General features: G+C 49.4%; 1 protein-coding gene across 4 annotated transcripts in view; it reads right to left on the bottom strand.

Moving 5' to 3' along the window:
- GNG2 (G protein subunit gamma 2) overlaps positions 1–16,387 on the bottom strand; it is a 97,190-nt gene extending 80,803 nt beyond the window's left edge. For 2 of the 4 annotated variants that reach the window (XM_005603468.4, XM_005603467.4), the window contains exons 1-2: positions 16,143–16,387; positions 442–482 (exon numbers count right to left, since the gene is read on the bottom strand). The gene's annotated coding sequence lies outside the window, so the exon portion shown is untranslated. Of the gene's footprint in view, positions 1–441; positions 483–15,917 lie in introns of all 4 variants that reach the window. The other 2 variants (XM_070243047.1, XM_005603469.4) reach the window with 2 other exon arrangements.
- Positions 16,388–26,147: the final 9,760 nt, after the last annotated feature.

The following is a 26,147-nucleotide window of genomic DNA, read 5'->3' as shown; positions in this document are numbered from 1 at the left end:
GCTGCTGCTGTTGGAAAATCCTTACAATGTCGACAGCCAATCGGTTGAGAACAGGGTCTACCCTCCTCTAATCGGACCTGCTCTGACCTCTCCTCGCACAGGTCTGCCTTCAATGGTACAACTGGCCCATCGTATCGGGTGCCATCGGGGCACATTTTGTCAAGGCAGCGACCTCAAAGGCTCTCCAACTCAGGTTTTTCGAAGAAAATGGAAAAACCCAGATGAGAAAATCGATTTTAAGTAACATCAAGAAGAACGGCTTTTTTCTCTTAAATCCTGAAGTCATGTCAATATTGCCAAAGCCACTATGAATGTTTCTTTTTGACAAACATCACGTGTTAAATGCTTTCATCTATAGGATCACTTAATATACTTTTTTTCTGCTTGAAGTTCTGGTTAGATTCAAGAAGATTCTAGAAGAAAAAATTTCAGAATTCTTACCTCTTCAGGTCCGGAAGCCTGAGGCTCACTGGCAGATCTGGCTGTTGAGAAAGCAGAGAGGAAAATGTATTTTTTTAAAAAAAAAGGAGAAATAACATGATGCATAAGAGCTGAACAAGCAAACGAGTGTTTCTGTAAATAGGGTTCATGGTAAGAGCTGAGCAGCTCTGAGGGCAGAGGGTCTCCCAGGGTTACATTTCTGAGTCGAGAAACAGACATTTTGTTAACTTTTTTTCTTCCAAGGAACAGATTGGTGAAAACAGGAGTCCTTGTCTTTGTGACCCTCCCTAGCCTGCAAGGAAGCATGAGATGCAAAGTTGGCTTGGGACCCAGGGGCAGGAGAATTCTTGGTGGCAGGCTGTGTCCCAGCGAGAGAATGAGAACTCGGCTCCCTCCTGACCTCAGCTGATTTGCTCCCAGCAGGACCAAAGCAGCGGCAGAGACAGAACTCGCCCTGGCTTCAGGTGTCAGGCGCAGACCTGCAGTTCCCTTTGTGTGTATCTCACCCTTTAAGAGGGTAGACGGGGACCAGTTCGTGGCGGTAAGAGCGCCTTTAGCATCAAAGCTTCTGCAGGCTGCTTAGAAGTGGAGACACCTGCACCCCTCACCACTAGTGGCCTCAGGGTGTCGGGCAGAGGTGGCCTAGTTGTGCTAAGTGTGGTTCCTGTCTGAGAACATTCCTGTGAGAGGAGCTTCTCAACTGCTGAAAAGATGTCCAGCAGTCGGCTGAAGGAGACTGCCCAAGTCTCAGGACCGCTTCACGCTCCTCTCTCGTTATGTCTCAGAGCAAAGAGGTACCTCACGTCTGGGGCGTAACCGAGGGCGGAAACCAAATTCGCACTGGGCCCCGGGACCAAATGAACAGCAGTGTCTCTGGAGACCTCACACAGCTTGAGAAGGGCACCCGTGCTGCCACCACAACCTAATCAATAATATTCCCAGACGGCGACAAGGGGCCACAGGTTTTTAAATGAGCCAAAGTCATTAGAAAACTGTTATCTCATGATTAATGACAGCAAAGGGGAAAAAAGCAAACCAAGGGCAAAAACAACCTCTTTTCAGAGAACCAGCCGGGGGATCAGTGATCAGTGGGACTCCCCTGTCCCAGGTGCGCTGGGTCCCCCGCTCGCACACATTACGGGAGACGGCGAAAGTCAGCACAACCTTGCTGCACAGTGGCTTGGCCCTATTTATCAAGATCCTCAAACATGTTCTCAATCATCATCTTACTGATGCCACTCCTTGATTTTATCAAAAAAAAAAAATCTAAAATGTAGGCAAGGAATTATTACCAAGGTGTTAGAAATAGCCTGCATATCAATAACACGAATCACTAAGTAAAACAGGGAAACCTCACATGATGGAACTTGGAAACAATAAACACAAAAAATTTAAATGATGGGGAAAAATACACATGACATAAAGTTATACGAAAAGAGAATACAAAATTATAGATATAGTGTGACCTCAGCTGATTTTCTAATATATATTTACAGATAGATACATATTTTTCTCATGCATTTTCTATAACATTTTTCTTAGGTAATATTCTTCTAATACATCATATATAATGTTTTCTTGTAAATATTGTACATAATCTCTTTCTGATACATATTTTTCTAGAAAAAGGAGTGGAAGAAGATCCATCAAAACCTAAACAGCATGTTACTCTTCGGCGGAGGACGGTGGAAGCAGCAGAAACTGCTGGATATGCCCAGTGTCTGCTGGCTCTTCTTCCAGGCTGATGACGGAATTCTAAGCCGGGCAGACACAGCTCAAGAGTGCCGCCTCTTCCCAGCTCCCTCTCTGCCAGGTGTGTGGCCAGTGTTCAACAGCTGCAAAGCGAGAGGTACGACTTCCGGGTCACAACCTCCGCTTCCCAACTTTCTCCCTTCCTGCTGGGTCCCTGTGCCATGCCACCTTAGACCGTCGAGCCAGGGACACATGCCAGGCCTGTTGGAACACCACCACAGAAGAGGCTGGGTCCCGGGACGACCTTGGGGAGCAGAGTGACCTTGCCAGCCCTGCACCCGCCCCCGGACTGTTAGTGAAAGAGAAGGGACTTCTAGCATCCGTCAGCCACTGTGAAGTTCAACCAACAGCCGAATTAATGGAGGAGTCATTCTTATTCTTTCTTTACAATTTAAGTATTTTCCCAATTTTCAATAATCATTGTGTATTACTTTGACCATCAGAAAAAAATTTAAGCTAAGCTTTGTCTACTTTTGTTAAGAAAACTGAGAAGGCACAGAATGAAGCTTGGGCAACATGTGTCTTCTTCCCATATATGAGGGGAAAACGAAAGCTACCGTTTCGAGAAGTAGTTATTACATCATGTGCCCGGGCGCAGATCAGACACGAACCCCCAAGTTTGAACGGCCCTTAATCACACCCTGTGACGCTTTACTTCAAGCCTTTTGAAAATTAGTTTCAATAAGGAAAAGTTGCTTAACTCTAAATAAAATCTGCTTTAAAATGTACTTGAGGAAAACTCTAAGAAAGTAACACTCTAGTCGAGGTATCATAATTCTCCATTTAAGAGGACACCCAGGCCTGTTCCCGTGAATTTAGAAACTTTCTTAAAAACGGTTTTGTCTGTGCACTGAGCATCCCCTTAGATTGAGGGCGTTCTCTGTCCCCCGTGTGGAGTCACAATGGCTCCTCATGACCCCGCTGCCCAGTGACTCCGCTGACTGTCCACCAGCCGAGCCTGCGCTTCGATCTCGCTCCCCAGGAGCGACGACAGGGTTGGCAGAGCCCGCTGACCTCCCTGGTCCCTTCTGTGAGCGCTGGGTGGGCGTAACAAGAGGACGGCCTGAGAGAGGAGTCGAACCTCACCCATAACATAGAGAAAGGCCCCTGGGCACTCGAGGATCAGACCTCAGTAGAACCAGCCTCCAACCACCTCAGGACGCGGCTCTGAGGACCCTCCAGACCTGCAGGGACACAGTGCCAGCAGCACTGGGAGCCTCTCAGAGGATCAGCCACACCCTGCGCACGGCACACGGACGCCCACCAGGTGGACCTGAGAGACTTGTATGTAATTACAGATCCAATAAAGGACCCATCCATCCTTCCCATTCTTCCCAAGAGAACGCCAGATGGTCCTTTCCTCCTGTGAATCGAGGCCCCCAGCAGTAAGACGGCTAACTCGCTCTCGTTCAACATCCGAGGCGGGACGCCAGGCTCCCTGCACGTCCCTCCCAGGACGACTGTGCCAGCACGTCCTCGAGAGCCCCAGACCCTCTCTCGCACCAGGCAAGTTGAGGCTGACAGTCAGAGCTCTGAATTCTCCGTTTCCCTCCCCACTCCCTTTACAGGAACATGAGCAAGTGGGCTCTGCAGGCCTGATCGCCATGGCAACGACAGGCACCGCGACTGTGAGGGTTTGTTTTTTAAAATGACTCACAGATTGTTCCCCCTGAAGCTCCAGACACACAGGTTTCTGGCTGGTTTATGAAATCTATCCGAAGTTGTCTTGCAAATTTCTTGCTCCTGTTAGCACAACTGGTACAATGGGGAGAGAGTCACCAAATCAAGTATGTCCTTCTCCTGGAGGACGAAAAAAACCTCACTTGGTTCCTTAACACTCCAAGATTAATCAATTTAAAACTCTGGTTAATAATGAAATTAATTTGAGTTTGTACACTGGAGATAATTAATCTGTTCCTAATTTAAATAATTAAGGCATTTCATAATGTAGTTTTAGAGACCCAAATGAAATAATCAAGTGAAATGAAATCAGTAATGAGATATATCAAATAGCCTAAATCTGTGGGTACACGGTCAGCTGTACGTAAAGCGTTACAAAAGAATAAACGTAAGTCTTAACACCAAGATGCTTCAACCAATGTCCAGAATAAAGACATTTGTTTTTAAAACGCAAACAGGAAAGAGTGCAGACATTGGAAGAACCGTGGACGCCTTCCATTTGTTTATTCAGTACGTGCTATTCAAGACCCTCTGTGTGAGGCTCCACTGTTTGCAACTGGACCATCGCGGGAGGCTGTTTCTCGCTTGATGACAAAGGCCGTGGGCGTGGCTCGGAGTGGTGTCTTTTCTCAGAGCCTGTGCCTCATGAGGCACGTTCCAGGCGAGCTCCCAGCCAGAGGGACCGTCCCCTAACCGTCAGAGCCGGCCTCCAGTTCAGAGTCCTGACCTTGGCATCACGATCGAGTCCCTCCAAAAAATATGCTGGTAATTTTGGTATGCCAACTTTCCTCTGTGTGAAATGGAAATACACCTATTTTAAAAGAAATTTGGATGGAAATTATTTATATAAATCTATTTAACTTAAGACTCTAAGTTCCCTGGTGCTTACATATAACACACAGATATACACACACACGCATACAATAGTCCTGGTCAGGGGTAGGCCCTGTGGCCAAGTGGCTAAGTTGGCATGTTCCGCTTCAGCAGCCCAGCTTTGCAGGTTCAGATCCTGGGCATAGATCTACACCATTCATCAGCCACGCTGTGGTGGTGTCCCACACACAAAACAGAGGAAGACTGGCACAGATCTTAGCTCAGGGCGAATGTTCCTCAGCGGAAGAAAAAAAGTCATATTCACACCTTATGTACTGTCACCAATGATATATTTTTTCTCTAGAGCTCGAAGGGACAACCAGACTGTATCAGTCAGGACAGGCTGGGTTATACTTGGTAACAAACAACCCCAAGTCTCAGTGGCTTAAGACAGCAGACCTGACTTCTCACTCTCACACGCGTCCTGTGCCGGTCAGTGAAGATTCCTCCCTGTGCTGTTCCTGAGACCCAGGTGGCGTGAGCCGCTGCCAGGAGCCAAGGAGCACACTCACATCCTGGTTCTTATGAGCTTCCTCCTGGAAGCGATAAGCCCCACTTCTGCTCTGGCTCCACCGGCCGTGTGAGAGACAGGGTTACACTAACCAAGCAGACGGGGAAGCGTCAGCCTGTCGTGAGCTGGGAAGGAAAATCAGGATGTTTATGACCAAGTACAGGGATCACTGAACAGAGAGCGAGAGCCTGAGACCGGCGCTTAACCCACTCGGAACATCGACAGCGGGCTATCCAGGGAAATAGGCTGCCTCGGTGAGCCCTTGCTCCAGGTTCCGAGCGCCTGTGATCCATGTTGGGCCATGATGAGGCTGCCAGGAGTTAGCGAGGATCCCACAGATAGAACAAAAGATCCTCTGCTCCAGCTTTGTGGTAACAGTAACAACTACTCTAATAATGCCTACACTTCTGCATAGTTACTGTATAAACATTTTACATACATTATGTAATTTCCTCCTGACACTCTTGTGAAGTAGGTATTGTCATTATCATTCCCCATTTTACAGATGAGGAAACTGAGGCATACAAAGTTTAAGCAACTTGCCCCGAGGATTCTGATTCCATACCAATGCTCTTTAACTGCTGTGCTCTACTGTGTAGTGAGTCTTAGAATATTATTTTTCTACACTACAGTATTTTAGGGTTATTTTAAGACATAGTAAAAGACAAGTCGGTCCATTTTTTGCCTAGGATTTTTCAACTTTTCTTACTTAAATTTTTTTTATTATTTTAATTAAAAGAAAATCTTGGGGCTGTTCAATATCAAGGTTTTATTCCCAAAGGAAAAATGTAACAATGTCTTTAACGCCTACACATGGCGTGTTCCCGAAACACAACTATCATTCCTGAGGGTTAAAAAAGTGGCAAGGCGTCAATTCAGTTTTCCAGGAAAGACTCTATCATGACAATTAGATTTTTTCCTATTTAAATTTTTTCACAATTTCTCTCAGGTAGTTCTGCACAGTTCAGATAAATACCCTTCTTAAAAAGAGCTCTGTCAGTAAAGCCTAGAAATTAACTTTACTTTCCTGTTAAAAACGCAAATGCGAGAGTCGGAAGCGGTCGATCATTTGTCACAGAACAGGCGCCCCTGCGTCTGTCCAGACGAGAATGCCCAGAAACACCCAGGAAGAGCCGTCAAAATGCTATGATTCCACCGAAACGTCCCTTTTTCACTAATGCCTCTGAAACACAGTAGAAGCGGAAAGTGGGAACCCTGAAGAAAGCGCAGCAGCGGCGGGCGTGCACACTGTCCCCTGGGGTGGAAGGGAAACCTGTTTTGGAAATAACTCATACCCCGACATTCCAGGTGCGGTCCCTCCTTCTCTTCAGGTGCTGTGACCGACAAAGCGCTCGTCTCCCTGGAGAGAACAAGTCCTCCTCTGAGCCCGACAGGCCTGCACAGACCCCTTGGCCCCTCCAGCTTACTTCTTGGCCCGGGACAGATCTTATTTAGATCAAATTGATTTAACTGACCAGTCAGGAAGACTCAGTTTAATTACTTATTTTTTATAATGCGGAAGTGCAGGGCTGGTTATCTAAATTAAATGCCATCCCTATTGCTTTATAGAACCTGATGTATTTTCTCCTGGAATAGTTTGTTTAGAATAATCTGTTACTCTTCACTCAGCCTCACATCAGCCGTTTTGTGTCTTCTTCCAGGATTCTTTCTCCAGTCTACCTGGATCATCACCACAAACCAAAACAAGTTTTTCTGTGAATATATGTGTGTTTGTTGGTCTCAAAGGGAAATGCGTGAGACTGCTCAGCTGAAAGCTGTGTGAACTCGAGAAGTCCCTTAACTTTTCGAGCCTTGATGTCCTCACGTATAAAACAGGAATAATAACTGAGGCCGACTCTGTGGACTGCCCACCCGCTGACCACCAGCCCCTCTCCCGCGCCAGTGGAGCCTGTCCTCTGGGGTCTGAGGACCTGTTCTTCCGAAGGGGGCTGCTCCTCGGCCAATCGCCGCTAACAGACAAGGCACGTGAGCTGGGAGGGGAATTCTGCTGGAGACGCTGCTCTGCAGCCTTAAAAAGAGGCACAGGGGAAGAAAGAGCCACCTCACCGCACCTTTCGATATTGAAATCTGCCTGTAATTCTGAAACTGTGGTCACCGTCTCGTACGGTGAGAGGAGCCGTGCGTGAGGAGACCCACCGGCCGAGGATGTCAGAACAGGAGGAGGGAGAGAAGTCAGCTCCCTAAGAACGGGGTCCAGCTTGGACAGCTCTGGAGGTGCCCTCAGCCAGGGGTCTAGAGATAAATTCCCTGTGGTTTAAGCCATTTTGCTAGCTGCTCTTTTACCAGCAGCCAAAAGTGTCATGATAGAAAATACTGTTCTCACAGAGTTATTTTAAAAACTAATGGAAAGCAGTGCTGTGCATAAATATCCAGCACACAGAGCACTGAGAGGACGCTCAACAGGCCCTGGTTCTCAGCTTGATTCCCGAAATGTTGACCTCCACCCACCCTCACAGGAGCGACCGCTCGGCTCCGCGTGGCTGGAAGCCTCCTTGGCGAGGTTTTCTCTCCTTCCCACAAACAGAGTTGAGGGCAGAGGTCATTGCTTTCTCTCCTTTACTCGCCTAAGGCGTGATCCCAAGGACCTAAGGCTATTTTAAACAATAAGATTGGTGTTTAATTCAGACGACAAGCCCTGCAGTGCTGGTGGCAGGGTAGAAAAATGTAATTAGATGGAGCAGTCTTCTGACCCTAAATCGACTCGATCTAAACAAAATCCAGCCCAGACCTAGCACTCAACGGAGCAGCCGACGTTCTCATTTGGAGTCTGCCCAGTTTACCTGGAAAGCCGCTTTCCGTAGCGGGAAGATGTATCTTACAGATTGTGTACATACCCGGGAAAAGGCCACATCTCCTCCGGAATTTCACCACATGCTTACTTCAGACAGCACTTACACCTTCTGCTTGGGCATCCCCCCCAGTCCTCACATGGCTGACTCTTCACCGTAATGTAGGTCTCAAGTCAAATGCCACCTCCTCAGGGAGGCCTCCAGGGATTACCCAACAAAAGTAAACCCCCGTTACCACCATTGTCATGCACACAATCCCATCCTTCAGCCTCTTTCTGTGTGAGTCCGTCTCAGCGCTCACCACTACCCGACATTTTCCTGTGTGGTGGCTTTTTTTCCATCAGCGGGGTCCAGTCCTGGTTGATTCTGGTCTGATTAGTCGGGGTTGAGGCTGGGATGCAGGTATTTTTTCAAAGTAACCCCCCCCCACCCCATGAGCTCTGATGTGCGGCAGATCTAAAAGCCACAGGTCGATGTGTTTACAGGTCTCTCCCAACACTGAAGGTAAGTTCCAGGAAAAAAAGAACCGGCTGTTTCATTCACCCAAGGCTCCCAGGCCCCTCGAAGGACACACTGCACATTGCAAACGTTCAGCTAAGGCCTGTGGACAGACTGACGGACTGTGCTGAAATTACGTCAGTGTTTGTCTGCTTCCAGAGTGGTTTACGAGCCCCTGGAACATCTAGCCACCCTGCATCAGAAATAAGGGAGCCAAGAAAGCTCATCAAGTCAACAGATGACAAACAAACAGTGTTTGTGAACCTAACTGATCTCACACACACACAACATGTGAGAGGATGTGTGTGTCGATTCACCAGATGGAGAAATCCTTTCCCAGCGTCCAAGTGGATCAGCTCACCACGATGTACACTTTAAACATCTCACCATTTTATCCCTCAACTGGACCTCAATAAAGTGGAAATTAAAAACAAACCAAACCAAAAGGTATGTGTGTGTTATAAGGAAGACAAAGATGAAACCTGGTGTGGCCACCGTCCTCGAAGGGCTTGCAAAAGAAAAAAAATGCAGATTGTCATTATGCACACAGGAATGTGCTCACCGCTGTGATGAAAGAACAGAAGATCTCAGGCGAGGTGAAGATCGTTGCTTTTTGAGGGAGGAGGGAAGAAACCAAGGAAGGCTTCATGGAAGAGGTAGCATTTGAATGACACTTACAGACGGTAGAATTTGGCTATTCGGAGAAGCAAGGCTGTGCGGGCAAGTGAGGAAGGGGAAGCAGGACAGTCATTCTAGGGGAGGCAAGAAGAAACACCACCCCAGGCCACTGGAGGTCAGGAGGGCGTGAACCAGACGCCGGCTACCACCACGGAAGAGGGACAGCATCAAAACGGGTTTCCAACGACAGTGCAAAGGGCTCTGCAACTGACTACAACCCTGGCTGTTTGATGAGGAAAACTGTGAAAGTGTGTTTTCGTCACTGAGGGGCTGAGAGAACGGGGTGCCATGAACAGGTGGAGCCGGGGGCAGCCGGCTCTGAGAGGGAAGGCAGCGCAGGCACCGACGAGCGCATGTGAGCTTCGGTTTCTGTGGGTTGGGTGTTCCCGCCGGTCTGCGGGGTGCTGACGTACAAGTTCAGAGAGCAGGCGAGATGGGGATAGAGAACCAGCTCTGGGACTAACCCGCACGGACAATGAGCGAAATCACAGAAAAGTGAAATCCGTGCAGGGAGAGGGAGGAAGTGAGTGGCAGAGGAATCGACTCGAGAGTACGCCTGTTCAGGGAGCAGAACTCGGGGCTGGTGGAGAAGGCGGGAGCCTTCGAAGAGGAATGAAGGGCGGCAGAACGGGCCACCCCAAAATACGCCTCCTTGGCGGGAAGATTGTTTCAAGTAGATTATTTAGGGAACAGAAGGCTTAGTAGAAATTCTGAAAACAGACGATGCTACCCTTTTGCAAGGGACGTTAACGAAGGAACTCCCCGTCATCATAAGGGTGCCTCCCACGCCATCCCAGAAAGAGCAGGGGACCAAGTCACTAGAGACTCTCGTCGACAGAGAGGCGCTGACCTGCCCTGCACACGGACCCTACTGGCATCCGCCGTGCTTCTCCTGGTCGCCTCCCCATAACTGGCCTCCCCGCTTCTCCTTCCCTTGTGTCTTGGGCTGAAGAAGGGTTTCAGCCTGGGCTCTAAACCTCCTCTGAGAGTTACCCATTTTCCCCTGGTGTCTCCCTTGTGTCTACCTGTTAATAAGCATCCGTTTGTTTTTTTCTCGTTAATCTGTCTGCGACAGGGTTCCCAGCTGAGGACTCGCAAGGGCAGAGGGAGAACTTTTCTCCTCCCTAAGGATGCGAGGAGATAAGGTGAGCAAAGGCACGGAAGTCGAGGGGAAGCCTTGCTGGCAGCAGGTTTGTTTTACGTTTTCATTAATTTATGTATGTAAACGAAGCATATTTGCAGGCAAAGAGGAAAGGGCCAATGAAGAGAAGAAGATGTAGGAAGAAGACAGAACTGTTGTCAGAACACAATCCCTAGAAAGTAAAAGGAAAGGGAAGGGAGAGTCCTGGAGAGAGTTTACTCCTGGCTTTGCAGGAGGGGCTGAGGTGACTCTGCGGGAAGGAGGCAGCAGGGAGGGAGTGAAGACGCAGAGCCCTTCAGGTGGCGAGGAGTCGGGCTGAGGAAGCGGCAATGTGTGTCTCTCAGAAAAACGGAAGGTAGGTCACCTGTAACGGACAAAAGGAGTGGGGACTCAGCTGAGCGGTTTTCACTGAAAATGCACAGGGGATAGTAAAAAGTGTAAAAACGGAAGAAGGAAAGGATTTTCAAAGAACAGCACGGTCCCGCTGATGCTGCGAACATGGACCGCGGCAGAGCCCACCAGCCCAGCTCCAGACCCTCGCCATCCGTCGCTCTGAGCGTGGCGCCTGGGGAGAGGGTCAGGGGACATCCCACCCTGACAGCCAGGCTGGCCAAGGGGACAGGGAGGAAGGGGGCACGTGACTGGTTTTTCCAAGCCTTTCCGTGAACAGCTTGACTGTTCACACGTGTTTGCTGAGAGATGAAAGTGCCACTCCTCCCTTATCTCCAGCCGCGTGTAGTGGGACCACTTCTAAGAAGCACGTTATCGCTGGAGCCTGAGAACTGAGCTCCTCTTTTTAATGTTTAATGAGATCCTCTAGAGATTGTCTGAACATTGACACTCACTAAATATAACTTGTTTCCTTTAACATAGCAGTTTTGGGGAACCATATATATCTTTACGTTTGAACAAGTTTCAACACAGAAACTCCCATATTTACCTAGGGTGTTAAATTTAAACATCACCCTCTTCTTTTTAGACAAAATAATTTGGTCTTACCAACAATGTAAGAAGTGACAGAGTATGTAGACTCTCCATCCAGTTGCCCTACTAGGAGGGGAGTGAGATGGGGGTTGAATAAGGAGGCGAGGTATGAGGTGTCAGTCAACTGTGCGACTCTAGACAGGCAACTGAGACCCTGAGTCTATGTTATTATCCGTCGCGGAGAGGTTGATACAGGCTAGGTTCTTCCCCAGTCATTCTTAGCTCTACCATCCCACAGTGTCACAGGCCAGCAGCTAAGTCTTAACACAGCTCTGTGACTGCCCTCTCCCACCTGGATCTAGGAAAGAGGTCAGGGGTCCTCCCAGGAATCGCAGAATGAATAGATTTACAAATTAATCAAAGTCGAGGGTCGTTATCCAACCCCTCAACACGCTCACAGCGTGCATTACAGAAAATCATCACACCGTCACTCAGGGCCTCTGCAAACCATTCAGGTCAACGCCCGCACCAGACGCGGATCTCAGGTGCTGTTGCTGTTAGACAGCGTCCTCCCTAATCACCCTGCCCCGTCTCCTCGGCCCGTCCGAACTTTGCCTCACTGGTTTCAGAGTCAGGAGAGAAATCCGTGATGGAAAGTGAAACGCAGAAGGAGTCTTTACTTCCAAAGTGAGGTTTAGATTAGACTCACATTTTGCTGGTAGAAACTTCTCTCAGAAATCTGTGTGGCTGAACCACAGCCCCTCTCCACAGGCCAATCCTCTCAGAGGAAAGAGTCTGAATAGAAGTGAGCACTTCTTTAGTTTCTCCTCCCTTTTTCTGACCCTGCTACCTAATGGGCATCTTTTCTCCTGCGGATAATGAGGGAAGACTAGAGAGACACAGCCCCCAGTGCCTCCTTTGTAGCAGCCTGGTCCACACCGGACCAGCCTGGTCACTGGTGTGACTGCCGGCAGTGAGGGTTGGAATCCCACCATCGGGGTCACAATGTCACCAATTATCAGGAGCCATGCATATTTTATCTTCTCCTCTTACTTTTGAGAGAAGTGTTTCACTCAGGCAGGGATAATAGTGTTTAATGCAGGAGATTAAACACAAAGATGACCATGATCCTTATCACACTCTATGTTAAGAGATGCAGTCATTTAAAAATGTCTCCTCGAAAACAAGCCAATTAAAAAATGGGCAAAGGACTTGAATAGACATTTCTCTGAAGAAGACATACTGGGCCAGCCCCATGGCCTAGTGGTTAGGTTCGGTGTGCTCTGCTTCAGTGGCCCAGCTTTGGTTCCCAGGCGCAGACCTACACCACTCATCAGTGGCCATGTGGTGGCAACCCTCATGCAAAATAGAGGAAGACAGATGTTAACTCAGGGCGAATCTTCATCAGGGAAAAAAAGAAGACATACAATTGGCCAATAGGCTCATGAAGAGAGGCTCCACGTCACCGTCACCGATCTTTAGGGAAATGCAAATTGAAAGTACAAAGAGATAGCAATTCACACCCACTAGGATGGCTACCGTCACAAACAAACAAAAAACCCCAGGGAATAACAAGCGTTGGTGAGGATGAGGAGAAATTGGAACACTTGTGCACTGCTGTGGGGATGTGAAATGTTGCAGTTGCTGTGGAAAAGTTCCTCAAAAAATTAAACATAGAATCACCATATGATCCAGCAATTCCACTTTTGGGTACCCAAAAAGGAGTGAAAGCAGGACTCACACAGATATTTGCACACCCATGTGCATAGCAGCATTATTCACTACAGTCAAGAGGTGGAAGCAGCCCAAGTGCCCGTCAATAGAGGAATGGATAAACAAAATGTGGTCCATACGTGCCATGGAATGTTATCCAGCCTAAAAAAGGAAGGACATTCTGACACATGCTACAACATGGATGAACCTTGAAGTCACTGTGCTAAATGAATTAAGTCAGTCACAAAAAGACAACACTGTGTGATTCCACTCACACGAGGTCCTGAGAGGCGTGAACATCACAGGGGCAGAAGGTAGGAGGCTGGGTGCCAGGGGCTGGGGATTAGTGTTTAATGGGAACTGAGTTTCACTTCAAGAAGATAAAAAAGATCTAGAGATGGATGGTGGTGATGGTTGCACGACAACGTGAATGTACTTAATGTCACAGAATGGTATGCTTAAAAATGGTTAAAATGGGAAATTTTATCTTATATGTATTTTACTACAATAAAAAAACCCATCCGCTGGGACCTTTGAGGAAGTGGCAGAGGTCAAGAATGTGCTAGCTTTTCCTTGTCACCCAGGAAGAAAAGAAGACCTGAGACCCTGCCGTCCAGCAGGCGCTCGCTTACCCGCACGCAGCAGCAAAGCAAACACAACAGAACCGAACCCACAGACCTCGACCGTGAGCTATTCACCCCTCTGCCCAGTGAGGAAACTGAGGCTCCAGGTTAATGTACGGGGTCAAGCGGTCGGAACCAGAGGCCGGGTGGAGAAGCTCTGCCTGACTCTCCACGCCTGTTTTCTCCTCACCCCACAACGTTCTTTTCCTCCATGCATGGCTGTCGTTTTGAACAGGCTTTCTGCTCTGTAAGCTTTTCTACTTCAAAGTCGGGCCCGCCTTCTGAAGTAGGCTAAAAAAGTCGGTCCACCAAACACACTCACTGTGTGCCGCCCGCCTGAGGCCAGGGCTGGCTATGAATAATGGAGTCATGTTTCCGCCCAGCCACTGGCCATGTGGCTGAAACACACCACAATCAAAATTTCCGTGTCAGTCGACTCCCTCAAAAGCCGCTGAAGACCCTGGGCAAAAGCATAGTGTCTGTCAATGCTCCATACGGCCTGAATGAGGGAAATGGTCTCATTTCACAGTATAGGAGTGTGTTCGTTTTTTTCCCAAACCTGCCACCATCATAGCGACTGATCTGCTCTTATCCACTAACCTGCTGCAAGCTGGAATTAACAATTAAGGAAAGGTTTGGGCTGCGCAGAACATAGGCCCCTCCCAGGTGATTTCTGAAAGAGGGCAGGGGCCTCCCGACTCTCCTGTGCTGATGGACCAGGCTTCCTCTTCTTGCTCTCATGTGAAATGCTCAGTGGAACACAGGTTGCCTACACAGCCCCAGACAAAGCAGGGTGTTGGCCTTATCTCGTGAGCACAGCCTTGGACGAGCGGCTCAGAGGGCGAGCCTGTCCTCATTCCCACAGTCCGTATTCCCAGCTTTCCTGCTCATTCAGTGACAGGCAGCTCCCTCGCAGGACTCCAGTTAGGGGACTTCTGGATCCGAGATGCACCCTGGACCGCCTGTCCGGGAGGGTCATCTTTCATATTTTACTTAGGAGGCAAAGGGAAAGTGGAACTGTGCCATACGTGGCAGGGCGTGCGCTGCCCACAGCTTTGACGAAATCCAGTGAATCTGTCAGGGGAGTTCCATGGTTTCAACACCAGCAATATTTTGCCTCCTAGACACAGTACAGGTTTAACTTAAGTAATCTCTCAAAAGCAGACTTTTTTTCCTTTAGTACCTAAAGATTCTCACCTCTGAGAATGTGCCGCTACACCTCAGATTTTGAGAAGCCAAATCAGTTTGGTATGGACGGCACTAAAACCCCCTGTAGCTCTCACCATTGAGAACGGTGATCGATGAGGGGCACAGACACTCAAGGGCGTATTCAGGTCTAAAAACCTGTGTTTTAAGAATTTATGAATGTCTAAGCAAGACCTTTTTATTCTTTTTACTCCACTATGAGCAGTTTTCTTTCTTTCCTTTGAAAATTTGTCTCCTTTCTCTCTAAAGACTCAAGAAAAAAACCTTTTGTCAATGACCACTATGGCTCAGCCACATTTTCTGTCGGAGACAAAGCTTCGTTTTCTAAATCACACTACGCTACGGGATTAAACTCCTTCTCCCACACATCCTGCCAGAGGAAACTCACAGCTTCGCCTCTAATCCGGCAGACCTGCGTATCGCACTTGTACGTGCCATTCGTAAATACGAGCAAGCCTTGCTCACAGACCCTCAGGGAGACGATCCGTCACTCAAGAAAATGAAAGAGCACAAATCACTTTCTGATTTTACATTCCGGTCTGTCCACGGGGTGTCCGGCCCCTCCTGCCTTCCATCCCTCAATGAGGTTAACATGCATCGCGACCCAAAGATGAGCAAAATCCACAGAAACGTAAAATCCACACATACACCGGCGTCTCATGCTGGACAAGTTAAACCCGCCACACTCCTCGAGAAAGGACGCAACTCGAGCAGAAGACTTGCTGGTAAACGCTGGCTGTTCCTGAGGTTATCGGAAAGCAGCTGCACAGAGCTGGGGAGGAAAACACCGTTTCTCAACGGTAAATGCTGCCCCTCACATACGCAGTTCCAGCCTTTGTTGGCAAGTTCTGAGTACAAAAGCATTTAACAACAACAAAAAAGCCAAATCACAGTCATTTCGCTTCAAAACAGAAGCCGCCCCAGCGCACTAGTAAGAAAGATAATGCAATTAACATTTTACACCCCTACACCCGTAAAAACGCCCAGATGATCCTCCCACAGCTCCACAGACCGATTTCAGCCCAGCCGCCTTCCCTTCCCGGGGAATGGTGCAAACAGCTGCTTACATTTAGCGTGTTTTCCTGACGAGTCACCAAAGCTCGGCGCTAAGGATGATTTTTAAAAAGCAAACGTGTCACAAATTTGGCCATCCTCACAACCCTGCTGAGAGAAGCCGTCGGCATCATTCCCCCCGGCCCTGAAGCATCTCCCCTCTGAAATCTGCCTGTAAAACCACAGCTGGTGGTCCATTTCTCGCTTAAAAAGGAGCAGCAAGAGAGTGTTAGCATTACCTTAGCCGCAGGCCGGTCGGAGGAGAGTGGCTCCTGTGAGCTGGTCCGTGCAGGCAGCTGCGCCCCGCCGCCCCGCCCGCCCGCCCGGCCGCGTAGTAGGAGCTGCCCACGGCGTGCAGCAGCGGCGCCCGCAGCCCAGGGACTAGTCCCCACCCAGCTTTGTCTTCAGTCATCTTCTCTCCACAGGAAGCTGCGCATCCCCCACTTCCTCCTCCTCTTGGCGGCTCTGAGCCGCCCTCTCTTCTCCCTTCCACGCCCTTCCAGGGCTCACTGGGGGCTGTGCCTCTCCGGGCGTCTGACACATGTGCCCGCAGACCCCCATCGCTTTGTTCCCTCTGGGTTGCCTGCTCCTTCATTCCGCGTCCCTCCCTCTCTCTCCCTCTCCCCCACGGCAGCTTCCAGCGGCTGCCCCCTCGCCCCTTCCCCACATGCAGTCGGCTTCCTCAGCCTCAACTTGGCTTCTTGCTGTTGCTGCTGCTGCTGCTGTTTTTGGGGGGTCAACAGCCCCTGGCAGTGGTGGCCCTGAAAGCCGGCACCGGCCTCGATGGCTGCTCCTGATTTCAGAGGGTCCCTGTCAGGACAGCTGGCTGGGAGCTTCTGGCTGCAGCATTTTTCTGTGGCCAACATTCCAGACGCTTAATTTCTCCAAGGTCCCACTGCCACTGAGGTCTCCCTTAACCCACATGCTCAGAAAAGAATGGCCCCGATAAGAATTCTTGTGGGGACAGGAGCTACACAGCGTCCTGCGCGGCCACCTGGGGCCTCGCAGTGAAGTCATATTCCCTAAAGATTCTCCGTGGTGGGAAGGAACGAGGTGGCACCGGACGCCAACAGTCCCAGCCCAGAACAGAGCCCTCCCCACACCGTAGGGCTGAAAGGGCCTCTCGCCCCCTGCTTGAGGAGATGGTGCCCCTGCTTGAGGAGGTGGTGCCGTGTAATGGGTGAGCACAGAGCCTGCAGGCGGTGTGTTCTCCAGAGCTGGAATCTAAGCTGTTGTTACCCACTGTATGAACTCGGGCAAATTATTTAACTTCATGCCTCGATTTCCTCGTCTTTGGAATGGAGATCATTACAGTCGGAGCCCACAGCAGAAATCCAAAGATTAAATGAGATGGTACACAAATGACAATGGTCGTTCGTGGAACGCAGCAAGTGCTCAATACGTGTTAGCTCTTGTTATTTTTAGAGGGTGTTGATGCTCAGAGATGGCAAGTGACTTGGGCATCCGCAGCCAAAGCAGGTCCAGTATCTGGGTCCCAACTCTCCTCAGTTAGCACATCCACAACTAAACCCAGCTGCTCCCGGTGACGATTTATTCAGCCGGTGAGTCATGCTCCCCCGGCCAGCACAAGCTGCTTTGGGGCAGCTGCAGGCTGAACCGGGGCTGGGGGTGGGAGTCCTTCTTCCGGTGTCCAGGCAACGCTGCTAGGAAACCTTCCCTCAGGACTCCGTGCCTGGAAAGCTAATCTTCCCCCGTTGACTCGCCAACTCCACCTCTAACTCCCCCAGCAAGTGAGCTATAGCAGGAAACTGGGCATGTAGGGCTGGCGCAGGCTAACTGGATGGTCCCGGAAGGGAGCAGGTGCCTTCCCGACCCTGCTTGGGGACCACAGCACATCAGCCTGGAACAGACAGAATTTAGTTTCCATGAAATGCTCTGAGACGGCACCAGGATACCCTCTGTTCTGATTTGATGTTCCATGAACAGAGTTTGCTTATTTCTTCCTGGAAATCTTTTATCAAAAAGGAACATCGGAAAATTACAGAATGGATTGTTTTAAGATGAAAAGTGAGGAACTACTTTTGAGCTCCCAGTTAACAGAATTGTAGTAGTGGCAGAGGATTGGACGTGGCTTCCCACAGCCTCCTACCACCCAGGGAAAATCAGACATGAGTTATCTGCAAATCAGCAATCTGGGTGCCAAAGGTTACCAGAAGCTTTTAAATAAAAACTTAAACATATATGACACCAAGTCTAAGAAAAATGAGAAGCACCATTGTTAGTGGTTGGAAAGATTATGGAAACAAACCTGTGGTTAATTTTAGACTAGTGGATTCTGGCGTTAACTCTGGAATCGAATAATTTCTTTTTAAATCCCTTCTCGCTCCCACTCCTCACACTCTCTCTAAACCGTCAGAGAGCAGTTGGTATTATCTTTACGTCTATATGGGAAAATCTCTTTCAGAGAACAAAATCTCTAGGAATTTGTCCTGCTGCCTTCTGATGGGTTCTTCCATCTCTGGCCTTGACAAAGCTCTCGGTAGGTTCACCTGGCCATTGCTGGGAGGTGCTGACAACCTCTCCTCAAAGCTGAAAACTGGATGTTAAGATCTTTCTCTTCTGTCATTAACCTCATTGCTTTCTGGTCCTAATAGCTTCTTTTCATAGAGAGAAAAGAAAAATCTAGGGTGTAGATTCTCCGAGAGAGAGGATTAATCCAGTTCAGAGCTCTTAACACAAGTGTGGTGAGTATGCACACCCAGTGTGCAAAGTATTCATGTCTTAGGAGATGTGGTTACATCTCACCATGAACAGTTCGTGCCGTCAGTAACTAAACACGAGCCCAGGCTACACACGTCCATCAGTGCATGAAACAAAAGCCTGTTCGTCAGGAGTCTGTTTGTGGGTGTCGACACCTTGTGGCTCTTGCGTCTACCTGGTGAGGAGGTTGATGGCAACGAGGAGGCCCTCGTCTTGGCCCGACAGCTCTCCTGCATTATTGAGCATGCTAGTCCATGTTCCTTGGAGTCTTTAACACTAACATTCCCCAGATTATATACGTTACCTCGTCCAAAGCTTATGCTCCTTTCTCTAGTCTGCACTCCACTTAATGACGAGTACAAACCATTGCCCACAGAGGAATACAAGAGCCACACAGAGCCGTTTGTCCTTGTTACCCCGTGTCTGTGTAAGTATCCTTATCCCTCCTTTCTCACCACCAGACTCTCTTTGTCCGAACCCCTCCTCCCTCTGGCCCTGACCACTGTCCGATTAATAAATTCTTGGGTTTTCCCTGTATGACCACAATGCTCCCTACTTGGTCCTCCTGCCTCCCGGCTCTCTTCTAAGCCACGCCCAACAGAAGTGCATTTCTAAGATGAAGAGTTGAGCACGTCACTGCCCTGTGTAGTTTTTCAGTGTCTCCCCCCCCGCCATTGTTTACAGGATACCAGGCCTTCCGCAATGTCGCCCAACTACGATCTAACTTTATTACCTAACCTATTGCAACCCCACGTCTACCCACTCCACACCCATCTTTGTGGCAGGTTCTCTGGGGCTGTGCTCTTGTCTCCTCTGCGTCTTAGCGCATGCTCTTCCTTTCGCCGGAAATGTCCTTATTCCCTTCTCCATTTTGTCCACTGGTGACCTCTACTTGTCCTTCCAGACTCTGCTTCTCTCAGAAGCCTTCCCCGACCTTGCCTGAGCCGCTGCCTCCTGCTCTGTGAGCGCATGGGGCCCTCTCGTCTCCCCTTGAGCACTAACTGCATTGTTTTGATGAGTTGTTATATGCCTGCCTCGCTCGTCACTATTTGAGCCCCTTAACAAGATTAGCACCTTGTTCTGTCCATCTCCGCTGGTCACATAGCAGGTCGCTAACAGACGTTTGTATAATGAAGAGGCTATATTGGCAGAAATTCCAAAACCGCTTTTGTATTCCTCTGGGTGCCTGTGGAGGAGGAAAAAAGGAAGTTTTTGATATGAGAAGTCAGTCATGGGATAAGAAACAATAATTCCTCTATTTTTTTGCAAAGTGTCTGCAGAAAACCATGGTGAACTCATACCAAATCTCGAGTATTTGTTCTATGGGTGACCCCAAAAAATCCTGGTTCCGCATCCGCACTGAACTGATTACAAAGAGGCACAGCTGGGCAACGAGGTAATTTAATAGATAAAAAGAAATAGAAAAAAGGAAAGAAAGCTGTTCTGTACTTGCATTTCTGGATGAACTTTAAAGAGACTAATTTATGAGCCAGTAACACTTTTCACATTCCCTCCCACCGTCTCCAGTTTTTGCCTCTTCACAGCGGCCCCCGAGCCTCCCACAGGCCAGATCCCAACCCTTCCTCTGCTCTCTTTATAGGACAGCCGTGTGCGTGCGTGTGTGTCGCGCTCAGGCCCAGCTGGTTCTTTCCCACTCGGATCGATTTCCCTTCTCTGGCTACGTCCCCCTGCTTCCCATCCACGTCTCGGCTTTGGTTTTGCTCCATCCTTTCTTACTCTGTGGTGTCAGCGGGGAGCCATACACTGCACCAGCAGTGCCCTCCTTGAGTGCAGGCGTGGGCCAGGATGAAGAGAAGAGCAAGGTGGGGATAAAAAGGTGAATTTGTGGATTAATAAATAGTGTCCACTCATAGAAATTCACGATACGTTTACTGGTTTGCTTAATTGTTGTGCCAAATAGTAATCAAGGAACAGTAAATGAATCATTGAGCTATTATTTTACCACAGAAAAGCCAGAATTCCAGGCATTTCTTGGATTGACCAAAGAGAACAGAAGTTTCTCTAAAGACTTTGTCAAAAAAGGGCATAATCTCGATCTGATCTGTGTGTCACAGGACCCTTCCCTCCCCAGACACCTGAGCCCACCCCCAGCTGTCAGGAGCCACAAAGTCTGAATCACGTGGGCGCAGAGAGTCAGGGGTGGGGGCAGAACTAACCTTTCTCAAAAGAGGGTGGCCGACCCTCACAAAGGAAAAACGCCTGTGGCTGTCCCATAGCCCAGTGCAAATGCTAGAAGGGCGAGGGGTTTGCAGAGTGATGGCCAACTCTTCGTCCGTCCGGAGGGCAAAGTGTGAGGGCCTTGATCTCCTTTCCCTTTGCCCTGGGCAAGGCCAACTAGGGGGTTCACAGACTAGTGTGCAGCCCCCAGGTTCTTCTCTGATATTGCCTGAAATGTCACCAGTAGTGAACTCATTTGGGCTGTTAACTGGAATGTGTGCATGTATGTGTCATGTGCATAAAGTCCCAGGGAACTTCAGTGACGAAGGACTTCAAGAACCTTGCTTTCCTAAACCTCACGAGAAAACAAACGCCGTGTTGATGGGGAGAAAGGGGGAGGCTGAAGGTAGAGAGAGGCTGGGAGGCTGGAGGAGAGCTCGCTGGGAGCACCAGGTCCCATGAAGACGACACTGGGCGTGGAGACGGGGAGGGAGGCGGAGCCAGAGCTGGCAGTAGGTGAGAAGAGGCCCGCACGTGGAGGCAAACAGCTGTGCCCGGGGGTGGCTGGGCCAGTAAAGTAAGAACAAGCCCAGACACTCCTGAGCAGACGCTGCCCGCCCTGAGTCTGAAGTTCTGGTCTTCCCATGAGCAGAAAATGTTCCACACCTTCCTCCAGTGGAATTCGGAGCCGGACTGTCGACTAGTGTGATGAAAGAGCTTAAACCAAATGCATTATTACCATTAAGATCAGAAACGGCAATTCTGCAGAACACAACTCAACCCCTCCAAAAAGTCTCTGAGGAACCATACAGAAGATCAGGACGACAGAAAACGGGCAGCAAGATGAAGCGGGAGTGAGCCAGAGCCCGACGGGGCGAGAACTCGGGCAGAGTGAAGCCTGGGAAAGCCGTCCCCAACAGGAACATCAGGACGGACGGACTGGAGCCTGCGAGATGCGGATCACGCGAGCAGAGCACGTTGAAGCGTCTGAAAGGAAAGCTACACAGTAGCAACTGCAGCAATTCGCAGGCAGGACTAGATTTTTCTGTGCCAACACGAAGACCGACAGGGCGATCTGTTTTGAAAGTAGACAGGCGGCAAAGGACTGGAGGAGGAAGGCAGATGTCTGCAGGCGTCTGTCCTTGTGTCTGGTGAAGAGCATTCACAGGCGCTTCTGACCTGGTCTCCCAGCTCCACTTTCCTCCTACGTTTTAAGGTTCTCACTGTGAATTTTTCTAGGTTGGAATTTCGGAAACAGAACCATGGGCATCAAGGCAGGAACGGCGCCGTTGCGCGCCAGGAGGCGAGTCCGTCCCTCAGTCTGTCACAGCCCCGAGGCCCACGGCGAGCCGGTCCCCGCTCTGGATGCTCTGCGCCCTGAGCAGGTTGTGTGCTCTCAGAACACACTCGTTAGCTTTACGTGAACCCAGACAATTAGGCCCCCGCGGAGGAAAGTTGTGAATCCTACCGCCCGCTTTGAAAATACGAGAACATACATTTTACAGAGTTCTAGGAGAATGAGCAAATAAACCGCCGACGCTGCTTAAAACATTCCCCGAAACGTCTTCGGAAATCAGAAAGTGAGAAGAGGGTATGGCAAGGAAAGAACGTGATACTGACGTTGGAAAGGAAAGACCCTGGAGTCACCAGCCAAGTGAAAAGACCAAAGCAGGAGGAAAAACCTGCTCTTGACTTCTGCGGTAATGAAGTCTCATATGCAGAAAGTTCTTACAAAGTTTTGTGAATCGATTGCTCTTCCTACAAATCTGTGAGCTTGGAAGGTGCGTTTTTAGTAATGCAAAACATTTGATATAACTTCCCATGAAATCTTACTTTCAGTTACTTTAGTAAGAAGTTATTCAACATTCTTTAAGTATTACTTGTATGGTTATGCAGGGAAATTTCATCAGAGAAGAATTTGTGGTATAAATTTGGAAATCTCGAATCATTGACTTGGCAAACACAATCAACAAATAAGATTCCTTCGCAAATTACTATTCTTGGTAGTATGGTTTTCTAACAGAAAATGGCCGGGTTGGGTGCAGCCGTCTCCTCCGCCATCACCTCGCTTGCATGGTTAGAGCTCTAACCGTCCCGTCACCGCGTTCGTCCCTGTCCACCCTCCCCCACAGCTGGAACTCTCCAGGACGCAGGGCTGTACCTCTCGTCCTTCCCACAGTGCTCAGTGCCCAGCACACAGGAGGTGTGCAATCAGTATCTGTTGCCTACAGAGCAAAGGCAGAGGCACACCAAGTGAGGTGCAGAGGTTAATTTCAGCAGGAAGATTATAAGCCAAACATCTATAGGTTTATTCACCATTAAAAACAATTGAGTCCTATATTATCTCCTTAACAAGCAAGTTTGTCATCATTTATACATTGTCATTATGTCATTATTTATACATTGTCAGATGAAAAGAGTGGGTTACTTGCTCAAGATTGGTTACTGTCATTGATGCCTTCTCAGCTCAATTTACCTAGACCACAGACAAGCCATTTGTTTGCTATTAAAATATTTATGTATATTTCATCCAAACTCCAAATTTTTGCATCTAGAAAGTAGAGTTATACTAACTGAAAATTGACAGCATAAATATGACTAAAAACCCCGCCAATATCCTATAAACACATCTGGCACTCTGATATGAGTGGAAAACGATATTATCTGCACCCTTACTTAAAGATTACATAAATCCATGGTTTTATATCTGAAGAAGGTGGCAGCAATAACCTCAAATAATAGAGTCAAGAGGGAAAAAAGTTGGACATGCCCACAGCTGAGGGGACACCACCAGCGAAAAATAAGATTTCAAGGAAGAAATTAAAATGCTCAGAATGAATGGATTAACTTAACTGTTATCAGGACAAACTCGCATTTTATTCTGGAATAATAGTTTAAGGAAATTCTTTAAAGACTCACCATTTATGACAACCATCCAAAGGGGGAAAAAAAACCCCTTTCTACTCCTCAACTTCCAGAAGACAAGAGAGTGCTTGTCTCGGCCTGCCAGGGTCTTGATGGCGCCTGGTGCACAGTGAACTCTCACTAAATCTTCGTTAAATGAATGAATGAACTTTACAAGAATAACAGAAACTCACATTCATACTTATAACATCTGTAAATGGTGAGGTTTAGGACTAGTGAGGGAGAGAGGCTGTGAGCTCTGGCAGTGATGGTGGGACCCAGGGCACCTCAGAGCCACGAAGACATCCATGCAGACTCCCGGGGGAAGGGAAGTGAGCACAGGGCATCGGCTTCATCTGTCCACTCACTCTGACTGTCAGCTTAGCTCCCCACTCCAGGGAGCCCACTTCCCAACACGAGGGACTAATTTCTCCTGCCGGGATGGGGAACGGCGTTACTTTATAACACACCCCAGGGCTGAGGGAGGAGAGACCCATCCTTCCTCCTGCTCCGGACTCAGGTGCCAACGTCCCCAGGCTGCCTCTTCTTCTCATGATCGATTGGGATGAGACACAGTGACCGTGGGCGCAGGGGCCCAGGAGAAGCACTTCTGCTTGCAGTCCGTTCCCTTCTGACCGTCCGAAGCCAGAGGCCAGCGAGCTCCTCAGCCTCGTGGCTGCCGCGGGGACAAGAAGTGTCCACAGGAGGCAGTTTTCAGGGACAAACAGAAGAGGAAAGGAGGGGGGGATGGGAGGTTGTTTTTCTCAGGGGAACCATTTTCAAATGAGACCTCTGAGAGGAGAACCGAGAGCCAAATGAACAAGAGACAACTTAATTTACTTTTAAGAGGGAGAAACATGAAAACCTGGTTTTAAAATTAAGGGGAAACAACAACATCTGAAAGGAGGACTCAGAGGAGGGCCAAGAGGGACGATGTCGTCTGCAAAGCTCAGGGGGAGAATTCTGACCTTGAGCCGTATTACTGTCTCCTGGAGAAATAACCTTGTAGTTTAAAAATGGTGGGAATATTACTGGAATTGGTCACTTAAAGGCATTTACTTTCACTTAAAATTGGGTGTAATTTATACATTCAAACACACGAGTATTTATTGGAAACTTATTAGGGGAAACGAAATACTCAGTCTTCCATCTCTTGGAGCTCGTGAGAGCCGACGATCGGAACTGAAATAGTCAACAAATAGACGCAGGGTGCGTCTGGCAGCATTAGGTCCTGAGAAGGAACAGCAGCGTAAGGGGAGCAGAAAGCACTGGGTACTGAGTGGGACGGTCCAGGAAGGCGCCGGGCGTCCCCTGGTGCCCACCTCTCCCCACCCTTCCCAGGTCACTCCCTCTTCTTTGCTCCGCTCTGTGCTCCTGGTTTCTCCGGGATGTCCCCAGTCATTCTTGGCTCCTGCCACTCACGCCCTCGTGTGTCTCCCCTCACGCTGACTCCACTGACCATACGACTGACAGAGTGCGCCGAGGCGACAGTGGTGATTTTTGAGGCCAGGTCGTGAGAGGCACAGTGACTTCTACCGTGGCCTCGTGGGGCACTCGCTCTGGGGAAGCCGGGTGCCGTGCTGTGAGGACTCAAGCAGCCCTGTGGAGATGCCCACGGGGGCAGGGCCTCAGATTTCCTGCCCACGACCAGCCACTTGAGTGAGCCCCATGGAAATGACCCTCCACCCACATGAGCCTGCGAATGACTGAGGTCTTGACAGTAATCCCACGTGAAACTTGGGGCCAGAGACATCAAGACCGACTGCCCCCAAATTCCTGACCCACAGAGACTGTGAGAGGCGACAGCTGTGTACTGTTCAAGCCGCAGCGTCGGCGGCACTGGGTTATGGAACAATAGGGAGCGTGACTAATACCCGTGCCCCTTACCTGGCACCCTGGACTCCTGTTCCAGCCGCGTCTGGCCCACGCTGGGGAAGCGAGGTCATCGTGTTTATTCCTCGGCCTTCAGCTCTGGTCCTGCTCCTCCCGCGTTGCCACAGCCCCCTCTGGGCTGCCCACGGCCTCCAGGGCTGCAGCTCTGTGTGCCCCCCCCCCCGGTATTGTTTCTTCCCTTTGCCCTTCAAGCCCAGGCTCCGCACCAGATCCTGCTGTTGGTTTCCTTAACCCTGACTCATCTCTGGAACTAGTCCCTTCATTCTCCTAAAAATCGTGTGTCTTCTCTTTCCTACCAAGACCCAGGCTGGCACAAAGTTGTCCTGTGGAGAGGACACTTGGAGACGTGAAGGAAGTGAGGGCAGGGGGCTCCCATGTGTGGGAAGAGTCCTCCAGCAAGTGCAAGACCCCGGGGAGGGAGTGCTTGGCGAGTTGAAAGAGCAGGAGGGGGCCAGCGCCACGGAGCGAAGGCACAGACAGAGTGTCAGGGTGTCAGAGGGAGGCAGGCAGCGCCACACCAGGTGGAGCCCGTGGGTCACACTGTACCT

Source organism: Equus caballus, chromosome 1, assembly GCF_041296265.1.
Source record: "Equus caballus isolate H_3958 breed thoroughbred chromosome 1, TB-T2T, whole genome shotgun sequence".
NCBI classification, from domain to species: Eukaryota; Metazoa; Chordata; class Mammalia; order Perissodactyla; family Equidae; genus Equus; species Equus caballus.
Note: the sequence above shows the minus strand (reverse complement) of the source record. Positions and strands in the feature narration are given on the sequence as shown.